Source organism: Gadus morhua, chromosome 10 (assembly GCF_902167405.1).
Source record: "Gadus morhua chromosome 10, gadMor3.0, whole genome shotgun sequence".
NCBI classification, from domain to species: domain Eukaryota; kingdom Metazoa; phylum Chordata; class Actinopteri; order Gadiformes; family Gadidae; genus Gadus; species Gadus morhua.
This window is the reverse complement of record NC_044057.1, coordinates 10,002,635-10,028,817: the sequence shown is the minus strand read 5'-3', so window position 1 is coordinate 10,028,817 and position 26,183 is coordinate 10,002,635. Positions and strand designations below refer to the sequence as shown.

Genomic DNA, 26,183 nt, shown 5'->3' with positions numbered 1-26,183 from the left:
AGCAGAAGATTTGCTGCGCGTCAAAACTTTTGCGGCGCGTCAAAACTTTTGCTGCGCGTCAAAACTTTTGACGCGCCGCAAAACTTTTGACGCGCCGCAAAACTTGATTTGACGCGCCGCAAAACTCAGGCGTCAACGCGTTCGGGCAGCAAATGCATCTTTTGGTGTGAACGCAGGGTTAGTAATTAGCTACATGGTATGCCGTCTTTCAGAACCTTTCATTACCGGCACTAAAGAGAGAAAAAAGAGTGCATCCTCATTGTACCCAGCACTTCTGAAAATGCACTTCCGAATGCGTCTCTGTCCCCAGCCCATTTCAAACCAAACTGACGCCCATGATAATAGTACATAATATTATATACTATTATATATAATATCACGTCCAGAAGCAGTGTGAGCCTCCGGATGGCCCTAGCGGGGATTGGGCTTTACGGGGTTTGTTGTAGTTGCTGGCGTTGCTGTGGTTACCAGTCTTGTGTGTTCCAACGGTTTATAGACCTCTGAAGAATAAGTCCCGCCTCCATGTTATGTTCCATGTTTAAATGTCTATGGAAAATAACATGGGGGTTTTGAATGATCGTCGTTCGTGACAAACTCTGTAGGTGGCGAAGAAGTAAAAGCTGCTCAGGTTTTGAACTAGACACTTTTTCCATGTAGATTCCACTTGGGTTTTGGATTGGCTTTTAAAGTAGTTAAAGGAACACTCCACCCATTTGCATAAAGCTTTGCATTGTTAGAAACCCAGTCATACTTTTGAATGGTCATGTAACACTCACTCATTTTCCCCTGAGACGGGAGAAATCCATATTTACCTCTTACACTTCCTCCTTGCAATGACGCAAAACCAGAAGGAAATACAAGAGGGGGGATTTCTATTGAGACTACAAGCACAAGTTCCCACCGTTTCAAACCCGCCCATAGGGGGTGGGACCTAATGCGCTAACAGACCTATCACAGATCAGTGCCAGTGCGTTAGACTTCACCTACAGAAAACATGGCCGAAGGTACTGAATACGCACACGGACACAATATGGAGGATTGGAATTTTGAAGAAGTTATGGTAGAAACGGATGGTCGTGGCTACCTTTATGAGCCACAATATAGCGACGAGCAGCTGAGGGCTATGGAGGGACAGGAGGCGGCTGAAGCTGCCGCCGCTACAGCCGAGGCAGATGACCTGCCTGCCGCAGAAAGGAGCCCGCAATGGCTCGAGCTGGGCGGATTGGTGGTGCCTGTGCTCTCACTGTGCGCCAATGGACACAGAACAAGAGTCTGTCTTCTGCCGAGAATTCCAGCGGGGCCAATTTCTTCTGGACGAAATCATGGAATCAGAGGATGCCACGGACATGTGTGTCACCCGAGTTTCGCACCCCAGGCTTTACGCCTCATCTGTTGGGTATTGGATACATATTTCCGGACCCAGAAAGTGTACTGGAAACGTCAGCCAAAGCCCGCCGGGAGAAACAGACGTCTGAGCATAGAGTAATTGTTGTTGTTTTTTTACTCACACATTGGCTACAACGAGTCCCAGGGAACGTGACAATGTAGTAATCCGAAAGTAGCCGATCTTAATGGCAGATCATAGGCTACGTTACGTTAGCTTGAAGTCTGTGTAATGCTGTATTGGCTACTCAAGGCATCATTTATCTTGGTTTGCTAATGTTGTTCTCTTTCTTTCTTATACAGTGTCGGCTTCCTGTGTTGTCCTTGTTCATCAGAGCTAATTATCCAGCACAAGATGGGCAGTACCGTGGCTACCAGGAGACAGTAGATGCTCAAGACGTGCTGTGACAATTTTGACTCTAGCACTACACGTTTTATTTTTGTAAATAGTTCATAATTTTTCATGAATAAAACTTCAAATTCATGTTGGTTGTTGTGATTTGTTTACTAACCCAAGTGCTGTTATACTAAAGTAGGCCTACTGTATAAGATAAACACTTATTTCAACTGTGGAGAAAAGGTTGAGTACAAATACTTGATATGCTGAGCTACTGTAATTAGCAAATGTTTTTATGCTGCACAGCAATATACAAAGGATGCGTTTGAAAAAATGAGGGCAGAAGTCTGAACTAGTCAACTTATCACGGGGATATGTTCACACAAAGTTTGCTAGCGCTAACACTAGCGTAGGACCATGGGTCCTTCCCCCTCCAAACGGAAACAGGCGGGCGGTGCAGCGAGCGCAATGCACTGTGATAGTTGGAGGATTTCTTTCTGCCTTTTCTCAGGCTAGGATGAACTGATTTCAATTTTCTTTGCACATTTATAATAAATCTAATTATTTACTTCATATAACCTTCAAAGCTCCACCGGTGAAGTATCCCTTTAACTATTATTAATGCTAAACGGGAGCTAGTTCTGATCTGCACAGACTTCATACATCATACTTGTTAGGGAGGCGGGAGTTGCTCGCAAGCATTCACAACCTAACATGATTGTCATTTCACACGTGAATGGACGAGCAGCGTTGGTGCCACCTTCTCCGTAGGCGGGCTCTGGTGCCATTTCAGTGAAGACTTGACTGGGAGAGTCGTGACGTCCTGAGACGGCGCAGATCAGCGCAGCGTCGAGTATCAGAGCAGTAGTCATTCCACACACACAGAGCTCAAACCTTGGTGAACGGTCCGGTTACTTTTTGTTGCTAGGTGTTAGCATAATGCTTCTTCATAATAGTTAACTACTTCAACAGCCCCGACATTCCAAAACCCAACAGGAATCTAGATGGAAAAGGTGTGTACTTCAAAACCTGAGCAGCTTTTACTTCTTCGACAGAGTTTGTCACATCCGATCATTCAAAACCCCCATGTTATTTTCTATGGACATTTAAACATGGAACCAAGAGCCTTGGAGGCGGGACTTATTCTGCAGAGGTCTATTAGTGGTGGTATCTAATAAATCGCTGTCTAATCAATATTCACTGCCTCTTCCGCGGTCATTACAATATTATGAACAGACTGCGTTGGGTTCTCCGACGTCTCTCCCTCTTCCACAACAGGTAACGCAATGGTGGATATCTTGGCCATGGTTGAGAATGAATTGGCATGAAGCACCGATGGCGGGGAAAAGATGTGGCGCGACAAATTCACCTGATAAACTTGCACAAAACTTGCACAGCAACGGATTATTAATTGACACGCGACACGATGTGGAATAAACTAATTAGATCCTTTGGGGTATGCTGGTCTCGTGCTAGGTATGACTCGGAGAGTGGTAAATATTCAACACGTGGTGTATTCTAACAAAAACACAAGGTAAACGGGCTTGCGTACTGGAGGTGGTTCATGAAGCATCTACCGAACACAGGTAAACAAACAGTTCTATTTCATGTAGGCTATGCCGTCTAGTTTTCGACTTATGGGCTTGTCCCGTGCGCGCGCTTGTGCGCACTGAAAATTTCAACTATGCACCACTCAGCGTGGTTACCACTCACATTTCCCACGGTATAGTGTCTATATAACCAGTGTATACCGTCGCTCATCCTCCCTTTTCTTTCAGCACTTGTGCTTATCAGTGGAAAATCGAGAATACAGTTAAGATGACTTCGACACGGATCTCCCAAGCCGGTGGCAGCCGCTCGGGCGAGGCCATGGTCAAACGGCCCTTTTCAGGGCCACCTGAGAGCGCTCCTAGAGCTAGGTCCTTTTCAGGGCCCCTATGCGCCTCCTGTCCCGCCTCCCTGGCACCGGGTGACGTACACTTGGCGTGCTTTCGGTGCCGACCACGCCGCGGCTGCTATGGCGGCCCCCGTCTCCTGTGTCACCTGCCGGGAACTGCCTGAAGAGGGGATCCTCTCCAGGCATCTCTTCTTTTCCCCTTCGGTGGACCTCGCTGAGGCCATCGACCTGCTCAGGGCCGGGGCCCCTGACCTGGACGACGACGGCGGCATCATCTCCCTGGACGACGTCTTCGGTGACTCGGCGTCCGGTTTTTCCAGCTCCCGGGTTACAACCGCTACCGTCGTCCAGCGTGAGAAACCGTGCCGGATGGCCGATCTCTTCGGGGAGATCATGGGTGAGGCGGCGGCCATCAAGGGGATTCCCATGCCGGCCCTGCCTCTCGTCCCCATATCTGATGATATGCAGGGCGAGTGCTTTTGCACCCCATCTTCTTCCCGGCGGGCTACCCAGTGCCCCCTGTTCCCGCCTGTGCAGCACCTGTTCACTGCTGCCGGTGGGGACCCTTCGACCCTGAAGGCCCCGGTGAAATCCTTCATGGATTACACCAACGTGGAGGGGTGGGCCGATACTCAGGCGAGGGGGATCCCTCGCCTGGAGCCTCCCCTGGCAGCGCTTCTCTGTCCGGGCGCCGGATGGCGCCCTAACGAAAAGCCGCTGCCCCCCGACCGCCTCCAGAGACAGATTGTCGGCCTAACGGACAGGGTGTTCGTTTGTGCCTCTCAATCCGCGGCGGCGGTCAACAACCTCGCCCTGCTCTCCTCTGCCCTGGTCTCCTTGTCGGCTGGCAGGGAGGCCTACGGCCCGGAGGAAGCCGCGAGATGGTTAGCGGTTTCCCGCTTTTCCAGCACCATCCTCCAGCTATGCCAGCTGATAGCCGTTTCGGCCGGCCGGCATATGGCGTGGGCCACGATGGTCCAGAGGGCCATATGGCTCTCCCACACTGCGGTGCCGGAACGAGAGAGGGCCAGCCTCGTCCAGGGCCCATTAGCGCCGGATGGCCTATTTGGGCCCCGGTTCTCCGAGGTGCTCACGCACCAGCAGTCTGTCCGTGAGAATCGTTCCCGGTTCGGGGCGATTCTCACGGGCTCCTCCCGCCAGCAGGCCGGGAGCAAGCAGGGTCCAGGCCGGTCCCAAGTTCCGGAAGCTTGCTCCCACTTTTTCCTTCCAAAATAAAGAAAAAAATAAAGACCGTTCGGCCGAACGGAAGTACATGGTAACTAAAGAGCGATATCCCTTAGGCCACCTGCGTCCTACGCTTGTGGTGCGTTCCTCCATGTTGCCTCTTTCACCCCCTCAGCCCAGTGGCTGTAGGGTGGCGGTCGGACGGTGTGTTCACATGGCCTCTGGTTCACCTGCTTCTAAGAAGCGGCGTCCCTTGGAGCCTCGTGGACGGACCAGAGACTCATTGCACGAGCCCGTAGATACGGCCGCTTGTAACGGTCTCCTGGTTCCCCACATTATCCCCTCTACCTCCCTTCCACAGTTTGTGGAAGGTGAGGAGACGAGTGTGCGCGCTTTGGCTACAGCCTGCGGACAGCGCACGGACACAGGTGCGGCGACCGGACGGCTCGCTCCCTGTTCAACGGGCACGAGCGCAACGTCTAGACAGCTCGTTGTTTTTACAGCGGCTGGTTCTGGTACGTCTCCTACGCTCGCTGAGCCTCCTCCCTTTCATGGGAAGCCCCCCCTGGTTCACACACATTGTGGAGGCGGTAGGGGCCGAGGAATACGGGTTATTCCTGGACGGTCTTCCTCAGCTGTCGGCTCGCCCTCTCTCCGACCGCTATGCGTGTTGGCAAGAGCGGTGCGTTCTACCATCGTGGTTGGACAACACGTTGAGATGGGGCCATCCCATACAGTTCAAGCGTCGTCCCCGGGGTTGGTGGAGACAACGCTACGGGACCCGGCTGCGAGCACGGCTCTGGCAGCAGAGGTGGCCCGTCTCTTGGTGAAGGGGGCCATCACTGTCGTTCCCCCCCACGAGTCTCACCTAGGGTTTTATTCCCGCTACTTCCTGGTTTCCAAAAAGTCAGGGGAAAAGAGACCTATTCTGGATCTTCGCGTGTTCAACAGATTCGTTGCCGCGAGGAAATTCAGAATGCTCACTGTCGGAGCGTTGCTCCGGTGTGTGAGAGAGGGCGATTGGTTCACATCCCTGGATCTCAAGGATGCTTACTTCCACGTCCCTGTTCGGCAGGCGCACAGTAAGTTTCTCCGCTTTGCCTTTATGGGGATGGCGTACGAGTACCAGTGTCTGCCGTTCGGCTACTCCCTGGCTCCGCGCACCTTCTCAAAGTGTGTGGAGACGGCGTTGGAACCGCTCAGGCGTCAGGGAAAGAGGATTCTTTTCTACCGACCTACTTATTCTGAGCAACTCAGAGGAGACCGCGAGAAGGGACACCATGACGGTGATAAACCATCTCTCCTTCCTGCCGGCAGAGAGTCTACTTGGAGAGTCTACTTGCCTAGACTCAGCCACCATGACTGCGATGCTTTCGCCTCCTCGGCGAGGCACCATCTTGTGGGCGCTCTCCCGTTTTCGCGTTTGCAGAAACGTGACCGCACTGTCCACCATGCGCCTGTTAGGGCTGATGGCAGCTGCCCCCCCCGTGGTCCCCCTGGGTCTGCTTTTTATGCGCAGACTCCAGCGGTGGTTTGCTCGCCAACGGTTGGACCCCAGGCAACACAAGCTCAGGGTGCTCCTCGTTCCCCGTTCGGTGTTGCCAGACCTGGAATATTGGGAAAACCCCCCCGCCCTTCTCAGGGGTGTTCCCCTGGGCAGGGTGGCGTCCTACGTAGTGGTCTTCACGGACGCCTCGTTGACGGGTTGGGGAGGAACGTGCCTCTCTCACTCGATCGGAGGCGAGTGGCGCACACCCCCTGCAGCACACATAAATGTGTTGGAGCTCGACGCTGTGAGGAAAGTGCTGTTGCATTTCTTTCACCTGGTGCGCGGCCGCCATGTTCTGATCAGGGCAGACAGCGTGTCGGCGGCGGCATACATCAACAGACAGGGGGGAGTCCACTCCCCTGCTCTCCACCGAAAGGCGGTCGAGCTCTGGCTTTGGGCTCATCAATATCTCCTCAGTCTGAGAGCCCTGCATATCGCGGGCGCCCAGAACTTTGGGGCGGACCTCATGTCTCACGGCGGTCCCCGCCGAGACGAGTGGCAATAGTCCACTCGTCTCGGCGTCCCCGACATTGTCAGACTGATCTGGCAGAGGTTCGGGACAGCGCAGGTGGACCTCTTCGCGTCCAGGGAGAACACGCACTGCAGGTGGTGGTTCTCCCTCAGCCCTTGGGATCTTCCCCCGTTGGGGGTAGATGCGTTGGCACACACACTTTGGCCGCGGGCTCTCTTGTATGCGTTTCCCCCGCTCCAGCTGATCCTTCCTCTTCTGGAACGGGTCAGACAGGAGAGATTGTCCCTGATAACAGTGGCCCCGGAGAACCGCTCAGCTCTGTGGTTTCCAGAGCTGGCTGCGCTCTCGCGGTCGGCGCCGTGGACGGTACCATTCAGGCCGGATGCGCTTTCACAGGCCCACGGGACGGTGCACCACCCGCCCGATGTCTCGGGACGGCTATTGGTTTGGCTCCTGAGAGGTTGATCCTGCAGGGCAAAGGTTTGCCTGAGACGGTTATCAACACTATTCAGAGTGCTTGTGCGCCTTCTACTTCTTCCCTCAATGCGGCGAAGTGGTGCGCCTTCTCTAATTGGTGTGACAGGAACCACGCTGTCCCATCTCAATGCGAGGTGGGAAGCGTGCTTTTGTTTCTGCAAAACTTATTGGAGAAAGGTTTGGCCTTCTCCACTATCAAGGTCTATGTGGCAGCCGTTTTGGCTGGCCATGCAGGCTGTGATGGTGGACCGATCTTCAGCCATCCACTGGTCAAGAGATTCTTGCGTGGGGCTGGACGGGTTAGGCCTGTTCCAAGCGGTGTGCTTACACCATGCTGGGATCTCCCCACCGTGTTGGGCGGATTGTCCAGGGATCCTTTCGAGCCTCTTTCTCAGGCCCCTTTGGATGCCCTGTCCTTTAATTTATTATTATTTATTTAATTTAATTTATTATTATTATTATTATTATTTATTTATTTATTTATTTATTTATTTATTGCCATGGCTACCAGAGAGGACGCTGGCGTTGTTTGTTCGCCGCTTCTCTGATCACGACTTTTTTCGATTTTTGTGACTGATAAAATAGTTTTCCTGTGCTTTTTTTTTCACTTTTATTTTTTCACTTTTAACAAGCTATTGTCACGAGCCCTTCCAGTTTTTCGGGACATTGATTTTTAGCCTCACCGACGTTGTTAGCTGGGTAGTTAGGCATCTAGCTTTTTCTGACGTCTTCCAACTGTCAATATTGCCTCACCGGGAAAAGAGCCATCTGGTTCCAACAACAACTTATATCGCCTTGCCGGACAACTTTCAGCCACTCGCCTCCCGATCCCTGCTAGTGGGTCCCCCCTCTCTCATCTATCGAGTGGCGGCTGACGCTAGGCTGCTCCGTCGGTCAGACCTGATCACATCGATCCTCTTCACTTTGTATGGACTCTCCCCACAGTCAGTCTTTTCCCTGGTCCATCTCCTCCTGTCTTGCCGTGGGTAATCCTGGTCTACACTGCTGTCATCCATCTCTGTGTACCGGGCCCGCGGCTAGCCGCTATTGCTGAGCTGTTGCTCCCTTCGCCCGGCAGCATCATGCTCACCTATTCGCCTGCACAGCTGTTTGGTATGTTCAACTACTCCCTCCCATCATCCATCTCAGTCATCAAACAACTTGGACTCCTACGTCGTCGCCGTTACATCCACAGGAGCTCCCGCCGTAGATTTGTTTTGTCCCAGCACGGTCTCTGCGTCCCATTCACCCGGTCAACTGCACGCTCCGTCACGCCCCTCCCACGTCATCAGGACTCAGCTGCTTCCGGATCTTTCAACGCTGCCGTTAGGCAGCAGCTCACCAGGCAGGTGAGCTCCCCTCTGTCCTCCCGCACAGCTATCCTGACTAACCTCAGACCTCTCCAACCTGCCCCGATCCCACCCCCCTCTGGCTGTGTCAACTTTGCCCTCCTCAACACTCGTTCACTCACCAATAAAGCCCCCATCATACATGAACTCATCCTTGATAATAACCTCGACCTCCTTCTACTTACTGAAACCTGGCCACAACCCAATGAATTTTTCTCCCTCAACCAAGCATCTCCCCCTGGTTTCAGCTACATCGCCAAACCCCGCCCCTCTCGCCGTGGAGGTGGTCTCGCCGTCATACATAAAGAGACCTATTTGATTAAAGAACTCACCCTCCCTTTAGTAATATCATCCTTTGAATTCATTGCTTTTAAAGCCCCCACAACAGTTATCCTCATCTACCGGCCACCCAAACCTAATCCCTCATTCCTCTCTGACCTCACTGAACTCCTCACACTAGCATCAACCCACGTCTGCTGTTACTTGGTGATTTTAATATCCACATGGACTCCCCCACTTGCAAGCTCTCATTTGAATTCCCCACTTTATTGGAAAATTTCTCTCTCGCCCAACATGTCACCTTCCCCACCCATGACAAAGGACACATCCTTGACCTTGTCTGCTCCATTAATCTCCCTGTACTTGACCTCCGTCCATGCCCCTTTCCCCTCTCTGATCACAACCTTTTACGGTTCTCCATCCTCTCCCCCATCTCCCGCCCCCGCCCCCTTAGAGAAATCACCTTCCGTAACCTAAAATCCATTGACCCCCACCATCTCTCTGACCTGCTCTCCTCCACCCTCCCCCTGGACTCAACCCTCATCTCACCTGATGAGCTCACAAACCACCTTAATGCTACCCTGTCTTCCTCCCTCAACACCCTGGCCCCCCTCAAAACCAAAACTGTCTCCTTTAATACCTCCTCACCCTGGTTCACACCTGCACTCCGCAAATTGAAACAAACCGGCTGCCAACTCGAACGACTCTCCAAAAAAACCTCACTCACAGTCCACCATCAAGCCTACAAACTCCACCTCACTGCCTACAAAGACGCCCTCATCGCCACCAAGTCTGCATACCTCTCTGCCATCTTTTCTGACCCCTGTCAAAACCCCAGAACCCTCTTCTCCACAGTGAGCAACCTCCTCAAACCGCGGACCAGCACCCTCTCCACCTCCACCCCAGATCTCTGCAACTCATTCCTCCAGTTCTTCGCAGACAAAATCACTGCAATCAACCATTCACTATTCCCTGTACATAACCCCCCTGCACACTCAATGGCCTCTCCCCTACCCATCTCTCTGGACCTCCCAACACCTCCTCCCCATTGCCGTCTCACCCACTTTGACCTGATTACCCCTCCTGCACTCTCCAAACTTATAGGCTCCTCCAAACCTACTACCTGCTCCCTCGATCCCCTCCCCACTCCCCTGCTCAAGTCCTGCCTCCCCGTTCTCTGCCCTTACCTCACTAAGCTCTTCAACTCCTCACTGTCCCATGGAACGGTCCCCTTTGCCTTCAAATCTGCTGCTGTCACCCCCACCCTCAAGAAACCTGGTCTCGACCCCTCCTCCCTCAGTAACTACCGCCCAATCTCCAACCTCTCCTTCCTCTCCAAAACCCTTGAACGCATCGTCACCACACAACTCCAATCCCATCTCCACGCCAATAACCTTTTTGAATCCCTCCAATCTGGCTTCCGCCCCCTCCACAGCACAGAAACCGCTCTCCTCAAAGTCCTCAATGACCTCCTCATCTCTGCCGACTCTGGTTCCCTCAACTTCCTCATCCTCCTTGACCTGAGTGCAGCCTTCGATACTGTAAACCACACCATCCTGCTCACCAGACTCAGCAACCTCGGAATCGAAGGAACTGCACTTAGCTGGCTTCACTACTACCTCTCCGACAGATCTCACTTCATCTCCCTCCACAACCACACATCTGCCACAGCCACCGTCATACAAGGTGTTCCCCAAGGTTCTGTACTTGGCCCCCTCCTCTTCATCATCTACCTCCTCCCCCTTGGTCAGTTACTCCGCCATTTCTCCATGGACTTCCACTGCTACGCCGACGACACCCAGATTTACCTCAGCACCAAATCCCCCCACAACCCCCCCCTCTCCCACATTGAATCCTGCCTGTCTTCACTCACTCTCTGGATGCAAAATAACTTCCTGAAACTTAACAGCAACAAAACTGAACTCCTCCTCATTGGCTCCAAATCCACCCTCAGTAAACTCGCCAACCCCCCCACACTCTCTATCGACGGCACCACGTTCTCCCCCTCCCCCCAGGCCCGCAACCTTGGCGTAATCTTTGATTCCACCCTCTCCCTTGAACCCCACATCCGCCACACTGTCAAAACGTCCTTCTACCACCTCCGTAATATTGCAAAGATCAGATCCTCCCTCACACCTCACGCTGCAGAAAGACTCATCCATGCCTTCATCTCCTCCCGCCTTGATTATTGCAATTCACTCCTCGCCGGCATCTCCACCACCTCCATCAACAGACTCCAACTGGTCCAGAATGCAGCAGCCCGTCTCCTCACTCATACTAAAGCGTGGCACCACATCACCCCAGTCCTCAAGAATCTCCACTGGCTCCCCATCTCACATCGGATCCACTACAAACTCCTGGTCGTCACCTACAAAGCTCTCCACCATATGGCCCCCCCATATCTCTATGATCTTCTCTCCCTCTACCAACCCCCCCGGGCCCTCAGATCCTCCTCAGCTGGTCTCCTCTCCACCCACACATCAAAACTCCACAGCCTAGGTGACAGAGCCTTCTCCAGGACATCTCCCAGGCTCTGGAACTCCCTCCCCCAACATATTCGTGACTCTGAGTCCCTCACCATCTTCCAGTCCCGCCTCAAGACTCATCTCTTCTCCTCTGCCTACCCCTAGATCACTCACTATCTCTAGCCCCATCAACTTCCCCTATGTAAAGCGCTTTGAGTACGTGAAAAGCGCTATATAAATTGAATCTATTATTATTATTATTATTATTAAGACAGCGCTCTTGTTGGCCTTGGTTTCTGCCAAGCGGGCCGGAGTTAACCGCTCTGTCTGTCAGCCCGAGTTGCTTGTTGCTAAACGCGGACAGCTCCTTCGCGTTGCTCAGACCTAATCCTGCGTTCCTCCCGAAGAACATTAATAGCTCTTTTCGGTCGAGGGATATTGTGCTTAAGGCTTTTCACCCCCCGCCTCATTCTAGTGAGGCGGAGGCGGAGTTGCATCTCCTGTGCCCGGTGCGGGCATTGGCTATGTACGTGAATTGCTCGGCCGCATTCCGCTCCACACAACAGTTGTTTGTGTGTTATAGCGACGCTAGCAGGGGCTGCGCCCTCTCTAAGCAGCGGTTTTCTCGCTGGATATTTGAGGGTGTTTGCTTAGCCTACTCTCGGCAGGGCTTGGCGCCACCGTTGGGCGTTAAAGCTCACTCCACACGGAGCGTGGCCGCTTCAACAGCTCTACTCGGTGGAAGACATCTGCGCGGCTGCGTCTTGGTCTTCCCCCGGCCCCTTTGTCCGTTTTTACATGTTAGATATGTCCAGGGGTTCACTCGGCAACTCTGTGCTGGAGTCCGGGACCCCTTTTACGGCTTAAGAATATAGACATGTTCTTTAAAGCGGTGTGGTTGGATTTCCTCTCACCGGCTGGCGAGTTGGACTTGACTTCCAGTCTTACTCTCCCACCTTTTTTCATGTGAAAAACAGGCTAGGGTTTTTTTCTATTGGCCCGCCAATTGTCAGGTGGTTTTGTTTGCCAGTATGGCACTCCCGCCGTTTCTTTCAAATAAGAAACGGCCGAGAAAGACCCCTTATTGGAGAGCCGGATTCCGTAGCTCCGCCCCCGGTGGTAGCGGACCTAATGGAAACCGTATTGCTCTGGTTTTTCTTCTCCTTTTCATGGGTTCCATGAAGCACGGATTAGAGCGGGAGTCTTTACAGGCTCACTTTTTTCTCTCTTGATCATTGCCTTGCTTGATCTAGGAGGAATTCGTTTTTTATTATGCTGTTGTGTTTTACACTTCCTTGGCTTTTTAAGTCTTAATGTGCTCTGGTGACTTAAGTCGTTTTGACTGGGGTCCAGCAGGAGTACATTGATCGGGCTCCGCTTGCAGCTTCACCTTAGCCCATAAGGCGAAGCCTAGACGGCGTAGCCTACATGAAATAGAACGATAGTTATGTTATTATAACTCTAGTTCTATGATTGTAGGCGTAGCCGTCTAGTTTCCCACCTGCTGTACCCTCCAAATGCTGAAAGAATAGCGTGGAGGATGAGCGACGGTATACACCGCGTTATATAGACGCGGTGTACACCGCCCACATATAGGGAAATGTGGGCGGTGCCAACGCTGATTGGTGCATAGTTGAAATTTTCTCGGGACAAGCCCATAAGGCGAAGCCTAGACGGCTACGCCTACAATCATAGAACTAGAGTTATAATAACATAACTATCGTTATATCGGGAGTGGGCAGAACGGTAAGTAGGCCACACCTACATGTTCTAATTTATGCTGCTATCCATTTGGATGTACGAAGGTACGAAGTGGTAAAGTCGCAAATCTCCCAGCTTTCTTGCGGCATTTCACTGAGGCATGTCCCCTTTTGGTCGTAGTGTCTCGTCGCTTTCAAAGTAGAGCGAGCAGAGCTGTACAACTGGCAAAGAAGATGGCTGCGCCCATAGTTAATGGGGCTTGAGATGTATTTTCTTTGCATTTGTACCACGTTGGTGGTTTTAATGTCGTTTTAAAATCCTCTTACACACTTGATTTCATTGCTGCTTTAATCCGGTCATCAATGTATGCAATGCACGGTCTTGCTTTGCGTGCAATTCAATGTAAAGTTTTGTATTCAAGCTGGTTTGCTAAAGAGGCTATGTTGCTAATGATGAATAGCCTGCTACTACTCCCCCTCGTGGCTCGACAGAAACACAAATGGCAAACTGGAAGGCTGGAGCAAAGGAAATACGTCACGTTCTCGCTGAAGCTGGTCGTTCGTACCAGCGTACCATCCAAATGGATAGCAGCATTTCCCAGGTAAACCTTTGGCCATGTTTGTAGTCTTTAACTTATCTATAAAATCATTAAAACCTTATATGGTGTTGTCCATTATGTTGTGAAGAAACCATTCATAACTGTGGTTAGCTTGAAACATCATCAGAAATAGCAAAAATAATTTACATCAATCCACCCTTTGAGGCTGAAAGATTCACATACCGTAATGTTAATATAATGCACATAAATTGCTATAGGATAGAAAATGACAATAACAGTACTTCATGTACAAAAATGCAAGGCATTTGCAAAATATTGAGTATTTGCTTATCCTGGTAGCTGGATCACCTCCTCTAAGTGGCCGTGGAGTTCTTTGCTTCACGACTTAGCACATCCTAGAGGTGAACCCCCTGGCCTCCATGGACTTCACTCTGTGGCTCTGATAGGAGCCGGGATCCGCTGTAGTCGGAGTCTGTATGGAGGTGTCCGCCGCGTCCATGTCGTCCTGTAGGTCACTGTCCTGTGAGTAATCATACAAAATGGGCACAGTATCAGGGTTGGGGAAAATACATGACATCTGAATTGTATCAGCAAATCTTACAAAGAAAATAATAGTGATTCAAAATCGTTTTTGGTTATATTTGTTATAATCAGCTTTGATGGTGTTAATGGGGTGACTGGATCAATCCAGGGTCGGTGAAACGTTGTTGTGAGGAGGGTCCTCAGAAGTTGCAATTCCCTGGAGGTGTTGTTGGATTTATGTCTGGGACCATTGTGGTTCTGGTGCAGGCGTGCAGTGGATTCGGTGGAAATACACCGTTTTGCTTTGTACTTTCAGCGACCTAGTCGCCAGGCGTCAGGTTAGCGTGGTCGTTTAGGTTTCACAGCTGCTCCTGTGTCTACCATGAAAGCTAGTTTCTTGCTGTTGATTATTAAAGGGAGCATCGGCTATTGCAATGGGGTACCCGACAATATTGGAAACATCCTCCTCATCCTCATCCTCATCCGCTTATCCGGGGTCGGGTCGCGGGGGGAGCAGCTCAAGCAGGGGGCCCCAGACTTCCCTTTCCCGGGCCACATTGACCAGCTTTGACGGGGGGATCCCGAGGCGTTCCCAGGCCAGTGTTGAGATATAATCTCTCCACCTAGTCCTGGGTCTTCCCCGAGGTCTCCTCCCCACTGGACGTGCCTGAAACACCTCCCAAGGAAGGCGCCCAGTGGGCATCCTTACCAGATGCCCGAAACCACCTCAGCTGACTCCTTTCTAAGTAAAGGAGCAGCGGCTCTAATCCGCTGGCTCTAATTAGAGAAAGTACGGGGTTGTTGTTCGAGGTGTTATGACCCGCCTGTCAATTGATGTGGAATAAACTAATTTGATCCTTTGTGGTATGGTGGTCTCGTGCTGAGACACAAGGTAAACGGGCTTGCGTTCTGGAGGTGGTTCATGAAGCATCTGCTGAACACAGGTAAACAAACATTCATATTGGGAGTGGGAGTGGGAGTGGGCGGAATGGTAAATAGGCCACGTGTGTTTACCCAGGTAAACCTTTGGTCTGTCTTGGCTTAAACGGAAATGGCAAAGAGGCCATGTCTTTTAAAATCCCATGGCATGAAATTTCATTTTTTTGTAACAGCATTTTCTTACATTAATATGAGTTCCCCTAGCCTACCAATGCTCCCCCAGTAGCTAGAAATTTTGTTGGGTGTAAAACGAGCACTAGGCATTCTGCTCCGTCTTGGAAAAAACGAAGCTCAGGCGTGCCGTTTTTGGAATTTCCCCCTCTGTCGTCATAAGGCCTTTCTCTGCCTTGCCAGCCCAGATAAATTACATTTGACCGTGCGAGCGCCACGTGCAGTCCCGGAGCTATGTACAGTGTTGGGGAGTAACGGAATAGATGTACCGGCGTTACGTATTCAGAATACAAATTATAGCTAACTGTATTCCGTTACAGTTACAATTAAAATAGTTGATATTTAGAATACAGTTACATTGTTGAAATCATTGGATCACATGACGATACTTTTGTTTCAGCAGTTTATTCATGCTTTCACACCAACAGCCTTTAGTGCGCACTAAATGAGTTTGGTCCCCTTGGTTCGGTACGTTTGCGTTGGTGTGAATGCAACCACCTCACTTCGGATCAGACGACCGAGACCTCCCTGAACAGCTGGTCTCGGTTCGCTTCCAAACTAACCCTGGTACGGTTCGCTTGAGATGTGAAAGCGAACGCACCTCGGTCCGATCCAGTTCTACAAAGCATATGCCTCTTTGGACGTAACAGCCGTGCGCATTATGGGAATTATTGTTTGATTAGCGGTAACTCCAAGACTAGCGAGCTTCAGTGATTGTTTCAATAACAATTCAATATCTGTTCGCCCCTTCCCCCTATTCTCCGTTCCATTTCGAGTTTCGTGTTTCGTGTTTGGACAGCATGTTTTAGTTTGCTTGTTTCATTAAAATCTATTAATTAAGGCCGCCACCAGGGGGCGCCCCTAACGCTTTTGTCGCCCCCAACGCATTTGCCGCCCTAGGGAACCGCCTACTTCGCCTATGCCTAGCGCCGGCCCTGGCCGTGTGTGTGTGTGTGTGTGTGTGTGTGTGTGTGTGTGTGTGTGTGTGTGTGTGTGTGTGTGTGTGTGTGTGTGTGTGTGTGTGTGTGTGTGTGTGTGTGTGTGTGTGTGTGTGTGTGTGTGTGTGTGTGTGTGTGTGTGTGTGTGTGTGTGTGTGTGTGTGTGTGATTACACACAGTGTAACGCAAGTGTTGTACACTTCTTTGTTATTTGTTTAACCGTTCTGCTGTTGGTGTTATGGCACATAACACGTTGGACTCTCGTCTCTGGTATTTCCACAACGAAACTCGTAGTGGGGGTTATCTCAGCCATGGTTGAGAAGGAATTGGGGGCAGGGCCGACGGACTGCGGGGGAAAGTGAGGCAGTCGTGGGGGCCCAAGGCAGAGGGGGGGCCCATGCAAAAAAAAATAAAAAAATAAAAAATATGTTGAATTATCCACCAGCCCATAGTGTTACCCTGCGTTCACACCAAAAGATGCAAAAAGTTGACGCGCGGCACGATCCCATTCGAAGTGAATGTAGAGACGCGTTGCTGCTTTGCTGCCGCCGCATTTGCTGCCTAGAAAACCGGCAGCAAAATTTGATTTGCGGCGCGGCAAAATCTGATTTGCAGCGCGGCATGCCCTTGCCCGTTGCCGGGCACGGGCGGCGGGCGCGTTCACGTATTTTGCGGCGCGTCAAATGCTGCTCGAGTTGAAATATTTCAACTTTTCGGCAGCAAACGCGTGATGACTGCCAATCAGCGTTCAACAGCGTTGCCACTGAGGCGCTGCCACTGAGTGACATGCCGTAACAGCCAATCAGTGTTACTCCCTTGGAGTGACCTAGAGTTCACTACCGTTACATTTATTTAGTATCTCGAAAAACCCACAAATCAGCATTCTGTAGTGTAGTTGTGTTTACAGTTAAACTAAACTATGAGTATGCTAAAGGGCTAGAAAACAACCCCAAACAAAACCCAGTTGGGTGCCAGGCAGCACCAGCCTTCCAGGCTCCGAATGGTCTCATGAACCCATAAACGACGGGCATTCCGACGTCTCTCCCTCTTCCACAACAGGTAAAGACATACAATGCTCGTAATGTCGGCCATGGTTGTGAATGAATTCAGAAGCACCGCGGGCAAAACTTGCCGTGCCGCGAAACTTCCAGCGCTGCAAAACTGCGGCGCAGCAAAAGTTTTGCTGCGCGTCAAAACCTTTGCTGCGCCGCAAAAGCTTTGCTGCGCCGCAAAACTTTTGCTGCGCCGCAAAACTTGATTTGCTGCGCCGCAAAACTTGATTTGCTGCGCCGCAAAACTTCGGCGTCAACGTGTTCGGGCAGCAAATGCATCTTTTGGTGTGAACGCAGGGTTAGGAGTCGCACACGGCCACGTCTCCCCCCAAGGAAGTGGAAGAACCAGAGACGTCTGAGAACCGACACAGTCGTTTGAGATTCATAATATCGTCTGGGGGCTCACACAGCTTTTGGCCGTGATAATAATATATATTATATGATATAGATATCTATGTATAATATGATATTATTTAGATATTGAGCTCCAGGACTCACGCCGGAGCACCCGGAGTGTTCTAGAATATTTACAGTACACGGCCAAAGGCTCTGTGCGCCTCGCCATTGCGATACATCCACTGTAAACGGGGTGCATGGTACCGTGGCCGCAAGCTGCTCAGGGCCACACCCCCACCCTCCTCCTTGACCCGCCTCTCTCCTCCTCATTTGAATTAATGCTACAGACACCGAAACGGCGCATTTGGGGAAAGCTCAATGTGCGACTGGCTCGTAGTGGCTGTAATTCTGCACCGAGGCTGAATTTCGGGAACGTCTTCAAATACTGCATGCCATGGGTCCTTAAACTTGTCTTTAACTTATCTATAAAATCATTAAAACCTTATATGGTGTTGTCCATTATGAGGTGAAGAAACCATACATAACTGTGGTTAGCTTGAAACATGTCATCAGAAATAGAATAGACAAATAATTTACATCAGACAGAACTTGGGCGACAAATGTGTCTTTTGGTGTGAACGCAGCTTGAAGTACTTTCTCTCCCACTGCACGTATAATTCAGGGTGCAAGTTTCGGTGCAGAGGGTACTTTGAGAGACCAAACATTGCAGACCTGTATTTTATTATTATTATTTTATATTGAAAGGGAATTGGGCAAAAAAAATTAACCACTCCAAACCTGAACCCCAAACAAGTACCAGATACCTGAAACTTGGTATCTGGTACTGTTTGGCCATGCTGAATCTTTTTACTTGGATCCATGATGTTACCTTGAAAGTTTTGGAGAAAACTGTAAACCAACCTCAAATGACCCATAATGGGGTACACATGCTGGGTAATCATGTCCAAGTATATATTTTTATTTATATATTGTGTTCAAAATGGCATGATAAGTGCAAATACGATTGTTCAAATGACCTGCAATTATTCAACCATTCACAGGTCAAAGAACCCCAGGGATCCATACCGCGGTAGGCCATCGAGATATCGCCCTTTGGTAATGTGTAAAGTTTTGCGTCGATAGTTAAACAATTCCGTCACAGTTTCAAATGACTACTGTCGCAGGTGTTATCACTTCCAAATCCTCTTCAAAGTGGCCCAGGCACAGGCTCACCAAATATTGTGCATACGACGAGTTGGCTCATGCAATGTGCAGTTATTAATAATATCTTTCTCTCCCCTATGACCTCATTCTGTTTCAATGCTTAATTTACCCCTGAAGTTTACTACCCCTCTATTCTAGTGATCTAGTCTATTGGAAGTGATAGTTGAATGTGTGCGCAGGAATGAATTCTACTCTGATATCAAGTGAATCCCTGATATAGAGTCCTGGTCTAGAGTAACGTACAGCCATTGTCTAGACGGTTCCATGTGTATATTAGCCCATGCTTGACTGCTAGCTCTCAGCCTGCTCTTGGCAGCAGTAAACACTGCGGCTCTATAAACATTGCCTTATTAAGACAAAAGCGGAGAGCAACACTGAGGAAGAAAGAGCAGGGATGTACTAATGCATCTTTCGCTACCGTGACTCTTAACTTCTCTCTTTGTCGCCAACAAAATTGGAAAATATCACTGGCCAATACTGTACCAGGGACTGCTACTAAAGGTTGAATTGATTCATAAACATAAAGGCAATACATACTGTACATTTGCATTACACATTTAAAAAAGATATTCCCCCACTATTTTAAAATACTTAAAATGGCATCAGGGTCCTTCCTTAACTGTTTTGACACAGTTCACTGTCTTTTTAACTTGGCCTTTATAGCGAAATAATGGTATTCTTCTGTATAAACTTAAAATAATCAGCCGCATTTGGACAGATTATAACCAGGTGTTGATGACTGAACTATACAAAGAGTGTATCTGAAAAAAACATCTACAAAATGACAAAAGTGTTCATCAAGCCTGCATAGCATTTCATATGGTTATTGTAGCTTTATTCGTTGACCAATAGCATCACTTAATCAGACTGTGAAGCTTCCCGCTCTGATTCATTCATTCATACACAAAACATTCAACTTTAGCTCATCGTCATTTGCCTCTTTGTATGAGCTGATACTCAATAATGTGGTACTTTCTCTTGCTGTAAATAACATTTAAAATAATCTCCAAATCTTGATCACAGTGTCTCAATAACACAGAGTTGATTCTAGCGTGTTCTGTATGTCTGCTCACATGCATCCAGTGGTTTATGTATTTACCTTTTCCAATTTTACATATTGCCCTGTTAGTCTTCATTCTGTATCTTCATTTCTGTTTTTATTCAAATCTATCTTCATCCCTTACACTTTCCATATGGGCCAACAAGTGTTACAGATCCAGATTCAGATGTCTTTATTCATCCCAAGAAGGGCCGTTCAGCTCACCCCATCCCTCCACACCCAACCATTCACAGAAGGCCTGATAGTTCTCTGGCAGAGCAGATAAACCTGCATCGGTCACAGGAGACACCGAGCAGCAGTCAATAAAGTCCAACACTTGTTATAACTTGTTATAATAACTTGTTATAAAGGCCCTGTGTGTGTGTGTGTGTGTGTGTGTGTGTGTGTGTGTGTGTGTGTGTGTGTGTGTGTGTGTGTGTGTGTGTGTGTGTGTGTGTGTGTGTGTAAGCAGGATGGAGGCAGAGAGGAGGAGTCTTTATTGAAGTGCTGTTTGACCGTTCACACACTACCAGAGGACGGGTTAATGGATCCCAGCTGGTGCTTCAGGAGGCGGACCAGTCGCCGCTACTCCAGAAAAGTCCAAATTTAGAAGAAATTGTCAAAAGATTTTCCCTCCCTTTTCATTAAAGGAACAATCCCCTTCTCCGCTCCGCCCACTGCCGTTGGTTCCTGTTGCCTTCTCCTTTATCTCCCATTTTAAATCTAATGCCTGATTACCTCTCAGGTCAGCTCATTGGTTCTTCCTCTTTACTCTCAGCTGTTTCTCGACCGCTCTTGGTGATTTTTGTGGTTTCCTTTTCCATCATTCCTTCTCTCCCACTCATCCATTTCTCTACTGCCCGCCACAACACACACACACACACACACACACACACACACACACACACACACACACACACCACACCACACCACACCACACCACACCACACCACACACATACACATACACATACACATACAAACACAAACTTCCCAGACATTAACACAGGGCCCAGGTCAAGGGAGTCCCACGATAATAACCAATCGGAGCTGGTGGGGGTTCGGTCGGGTCCCACTAAGCCCATCCCCATGTTACCATATAAGGTGCGGTAGAAATGGTTCCTTGACAGGGCGCTTCATAAATGACTTGAGAAGGTAGTGAGTTGGAGATGGGAGGCAGAGGGAGAGCCAGCCGTGGTCTGGGCCTCAGGACACTTGTTCAGCCTTGGTGAGCTGAACCTGGGGAGACGGAGGGGACGAGGAGGGGGGGGGGGGGGGGGGGGGGGGCGCTGCGGGCAGCCAGTGACCCCAAGACCCCGAGCCTACAACAGGAGGAACAGAACCACTGAGGTACGGAAAGCCCATCACCACTTCAAGGGATTGATCAAAATAGATATACATTGTCATCAGAATATCTTTGTTTTGTTAAAATGTTAAAAGGAAAAGGTTTTTCGGAATTGTTTCGGTTGAAATAACCCTGAAAATATGACCAAACGAAGTGGTTTGCAACGTTCATGCACTTGCTTAGTGAAATATGCTTAGTGCAGCGCAATGCGTTGGGCTCCCATAGGGTCTGCTAGAGGCGGTTCAATACAACAAGTGCACTAAGGGGAACCTCCAGAACCATTAGGGTACAGCTGAAAAAGCAATGCGCTCATGTATACAACCTGACCCATTCTAACCTTGCTGTTTCTTTAAAGGCCTTCGGACAAAGTGGTGGAGGAGAGCCGCACTGGGAGAGAGAGAGCACAGGTAAGAGCTCATCAACATCTGGTCCAGTTGTTTATAATGAAGAGGTTTCCTACTATGGATTGGCAGGATCTCCATATAATCTCATACTATACAATATACCAATATACCAATATTCCGGATCTCGAAAAAATCTGTTCATGTAATAATTCATCTTATAATATGTATTTTTACTCAATACTTATATTTTCTTAATGTGTTTGTAATTGACAGCCTGTTACTTTTTCAATGTAATTTAAAAAAAGACAAACAAAAATGTAATGTCAGTATCATGGTAATATTGTTAATGCAATCCCCACTGTAATGGTATATACGCTTTGTCCATATGTCTGGAATATGAGCTGTGGTGTATACAGTTAATTTAAGTAATGATTTGATTCATTAACTATGAACCTCTTGCACTTTCCGGAAGCAAATTGAATTACTCTTTGGCCTTGACATTGAGTGACAACAAATATGTTTATGACCAAACTAAATGTTTAGGAATAATAGAAGAGAGGAAAGGCAGGAAGAGAGGACTGATCTGTTTGTTTATGAAGTCAGAAGTCTTGAGGGTGCGAGGGGAAAGGGGACTTTCACATAACTTCTTGTGACCCTAAACACACATGCAGAAATGCACGCACACAGACACACTGGATGGATTCAACCAGGAACAATTGTTACAATAGCAGTTTGATTTATTAATTTGTTTAGGGTGAAGATAATTTGTAAAAGGAGAGAAAGGATTGTTTTTAGAGGCACAATAAGAAGTTAACTGTGTATGGTTGTGTGTGTGTGTGTGTGTGTGTGTGTGTGTGTGTGTGTGTGTGTGTGTGTGTGTGTGTGTGTGTCTGTGTCTGTGTCTGTGTCTGTGTGTGTGTGTGTGTGTGTGTGTGTGTGTGTGTGTGTGTGTGTGTGTGTGTGTGTGTGTGTGTGGTTGTGTTTGTGGGAGGGGGGCTAGGGGCGAGTTATGGGGGGCGGGGCGGCGGCGGGGGCGGCAGAGGGTTAACATGGCCATATTAGGAAATGTTTCAGCTGGATGGCTAACTCTAGCTCTGTCCATACTATAGACATACATTAGATACTGCTGGAAATATAGACAGGTTGACATTGTGTAGCTGCCTTTGTTTCACTTTTTTCTTTTCTGTAACAGAAGTTATAAGCAGTAATAAGCAGTAGTAAGCCGGCCCCTTTAAACCTGCTGAACACTGCAGAAACAATTTACTATTAAAATCACATTTGCGAACTTTCAAAATATTTAAGGTATATATGTGCAATGTGTCTTTCTGTGTGCTAAATATAGACTTGCTTAAACAAAGGAGAGGAAGACAGGAAAAAGATCACGCTTTGAAATTCATAAGAAGTATGTGTTCTCTCCCTCTCTCCCCCGTCTCTCCAGCTCGCCCTCCCTCTTTCTATGCATTTCCATTTATGTCTGTCTGCAGACTCTGTGACTAGAAAAGGGAATGTGTGTAGTGAGCGAGAAGAGGTGGGGGAGATGGAAGAGAGAGGGAGAGGGTGAGGAAGGCATTCTGCATCGGGGAGGAAGTGAAAAACTATCACTTGGAGCCATCGCAGGCCAAGAGGGGGAATGTTTATTCAAAGGCCTTTCTGCAGTCCCAAAATACAAATGTCCTTTTATGGAAAGGTAGGAGGGGACAGAGCTCCCCTGAAGGACTCTTCTCACTGGATCCCTCTCTTCTTCTGCTTCCATCTTCTTTGTTCATTCAAATCAAATTAGGATGCTTTCCATTTTCTTAAGCTACTTTTTTATAATTCATGATTTATACAAATTATCTGCGTCTTCTGTTGCAGATGTCAAAGCTCATGGCGGCAGGGAGTTGAACCCTCCATCTCCTTGTGATCAAGAGAGTTGAACCGTCCATCTCTTTGTGATCCAGGGAGTTGAACCATCCATTTCCTTGTGATCCAGGGAGTTGAACCATCCATCTCCTTGTGATTCAGGGAGTTGACCCGTCCATCTCCTTGTGATTCAGCGAGTTGAACCGTCCATCTCCTTGTGATTTAGGGAGTTAGGGAATTGAACCGTCTATCTTCTTGTGATTCAGGGAGGTTTTTCAGATGTTACAGAGCAGGGAGGGCATGGATAATAAAGGGATGACCCCTCCAATTATAACTTTCAGACACAGCATGATTTTTTTATTAAAGTAAGTAGAAACAAGGTTGTCTGTTTGCTTACATGTTTGAAGATTGAAATAACCATGCACTAAGAACGTGTCATAAAGGGTTTTGCTGTTTTCTCTTCTATGTAATCAAGCACACAATTGATTCATGGCAAAGGAAGAGAGAGGAAATGTTTGTGGTGTTATCCCAAAGGATATCAATAATCAAAATTTCCTGTTTGCACCTGTTCAGCAATGTGTGTTATCACAGACAATATTATCTCTACGTATGCAGGGTATGAAATTACATTACAATCGTTCCTCTTTACTGCCATCATGTTTCTTGTGGCTTTTTTAAAATAGTTTGTTTAATGTGAACAAAACACACATTTGTTGTTAAGTTCGGTTGTGTTAAAATTTTCATGCAATTTACACGCAAATAGAGTCAAACTTTATTGAACAAAACAATCAAAATTAGCAGACTCTAATGGATTTCTTAATGAGTTTTTTATTTTTTAAATCGGATGCCAAAGGAAGATGTTATTAGAAGATAAGGTTGGTTGCTAAAGCATGATTGTTCACATCACACATGTGGTCAGTTGGCTGCGAAGCAGATCCATAGATACCTCAGGTCCATACCTCAGGTCCTTGGATACCTCAGTTCCATACCTCAGGTCTATACCTCAGGTCAGTACCCCAGGTCCATACCCCAGGTCCAAACCTCAGGTTCATGGATACCTCAGGTCCATACCTCAGGTCCATTCCCCAGGTCCATGGATGTCTCAGGTCCATACCCCAGGTCCATGGATACATCAGGTCCATGGATATCTCAGGTCCATACCCCAGGTCCATACCTCTGGCCCATGGTGCAGTGCTGCATCTCTGGTCAGCTGGTAGTCTGAGATGAAGCACTGTAGCTCGGGACAGAGGACTGAGCCAGCTGCCTGCTGAAGAGGACGTATCAGACACCACTGTACCGGAGGACGTAAAATTAGGAAGAACCACGCATGTCTAAAGTAGCAAATGTTTACGGTCAAATCTGTATTAAGTGTTCCCATTATAAGGTGCCCAGAAAATGAAGCTTTCAATAAGATCTTGTTCCCCTTTCTCCCGGGGTCCAGTTTTCCCAGGAATCCCTTGTTGAACATGAAAGCGGGATTCCTGGAAATACTGTTCTTGGGGGCGGGGCTTAGCAGCCTTTTAAAAGCACCATATATGCTCTGTGGAGCTATGGGAAGGATGATGTCTTTACTAGAGAAAATATCTTACATATACTTATTGTGCTCCTTGTTGCAAGTATAAACAATGGATCACATTTTTTCTTTGAATAAAAAAAGGCTTGGAAAAATTGTCTTTCCTTTGTGTTGGTTATTAAGAACTGAAGAACTATTAATTAATAAAAAATGTAAACATAAATTATTGTTTCACTTTGCTAAACAAGCTGTTCTGCTAAACCGGAAAAAAGAAAACCCAAACCGTTATTGTATTCAAATGTAAATGCACATCCTATTAGCCTACTAATTATTCAATCAGAAGACAATTTGACACAAAGCACGGGTCAGGTGTTTCCTAGAGGCCTACATTCTGAAAGAGCCGGTCGGGGTAGGGCTATGGAGCAAGGGGGTGATGGGGGGGCCTGACCCCTCGATATGATGAAGGCCTTCCTAGAGATTCACCAGGAGAACTCTGGGGCGAGATGTTTACGCAAGTTTAGACCATATGCTTAGACAGAGACAAATCGAAGTGTTGATCACCCAGAACGGTTTTCAATAAATCACCTTAATATGAACTATTTACCCAACTTTAATGTGTACATTTTAACACCAACGTTTGCAATGGGCTACGACTGAATGCAGCAACGTTACTTCAAAAATGGCACATTTTTGTATTAAATGATTGTATCCTTCGTAAATCCATTTAATTGGGGGATTTGAGGGAAACACATCATTGATGAATCTGGATAAGGCATAGGAGGCCTAATGATCTATTTTTTGTCTATTATTGTCTAGTCTAGTATTTGTATTCAGCAAACAGACACATTTTACAGAAATAGTTTTAGTGCCAGTGAGACTATTATTGGAAGATAATTATCAAGAGTTCTGGATACATCCTTTATGTTAGGTCAGCTCTCTGGAGCGACTGCCTTAATAAATGAGTCCCTCCCAGTAATGGAGCGGCATCTAGTGGCTATGCGGTCACATTTCATTAGACCTTATATTGACTGGGAGGTGCAGTGCGTAGAATTTAGTGAGCTCAAGCGCAACGGACTTAATAATCAGTATGTGTGTGTTATATAGTGTGTAAAGCGTGTGACGTCACACGATCTAGCCTATGGCACGCCAACGGGGCCAAAGCGTCTGTCAAAATAACGCCTCCACCACGCCTATATTACTTCTCCTTCTGAAGTAAAAAAAACTGACGCCTGGGCTTACAGACGTCATATTTTTACGTGTGCCACG

At 48.3% G+C, this 26,183-nt stretch overlaps 1 long non-coding RNA gene across 1 annotated transcript; it reads left to right on the top strand.

The window, feature by feature from the left end:
• The first annotated feature begins 21,129 nt into the window (after positions 1-21,129).
• LOC115552743 (uncharacterized) lies at positions 21,130-25,074 on the top strand. Its single transcript, XR_003978368.1, has 3 exons — positions 21,130-21,223; positions 21,574-21,625; positions 23,417-25,074. It is a non-coding gene; the product is annotated as an uncharacterized LOC115552743 (long non-coding RNA).
• Positions 25,075-26,183: the final 1,109 nt, after the last annotated feature.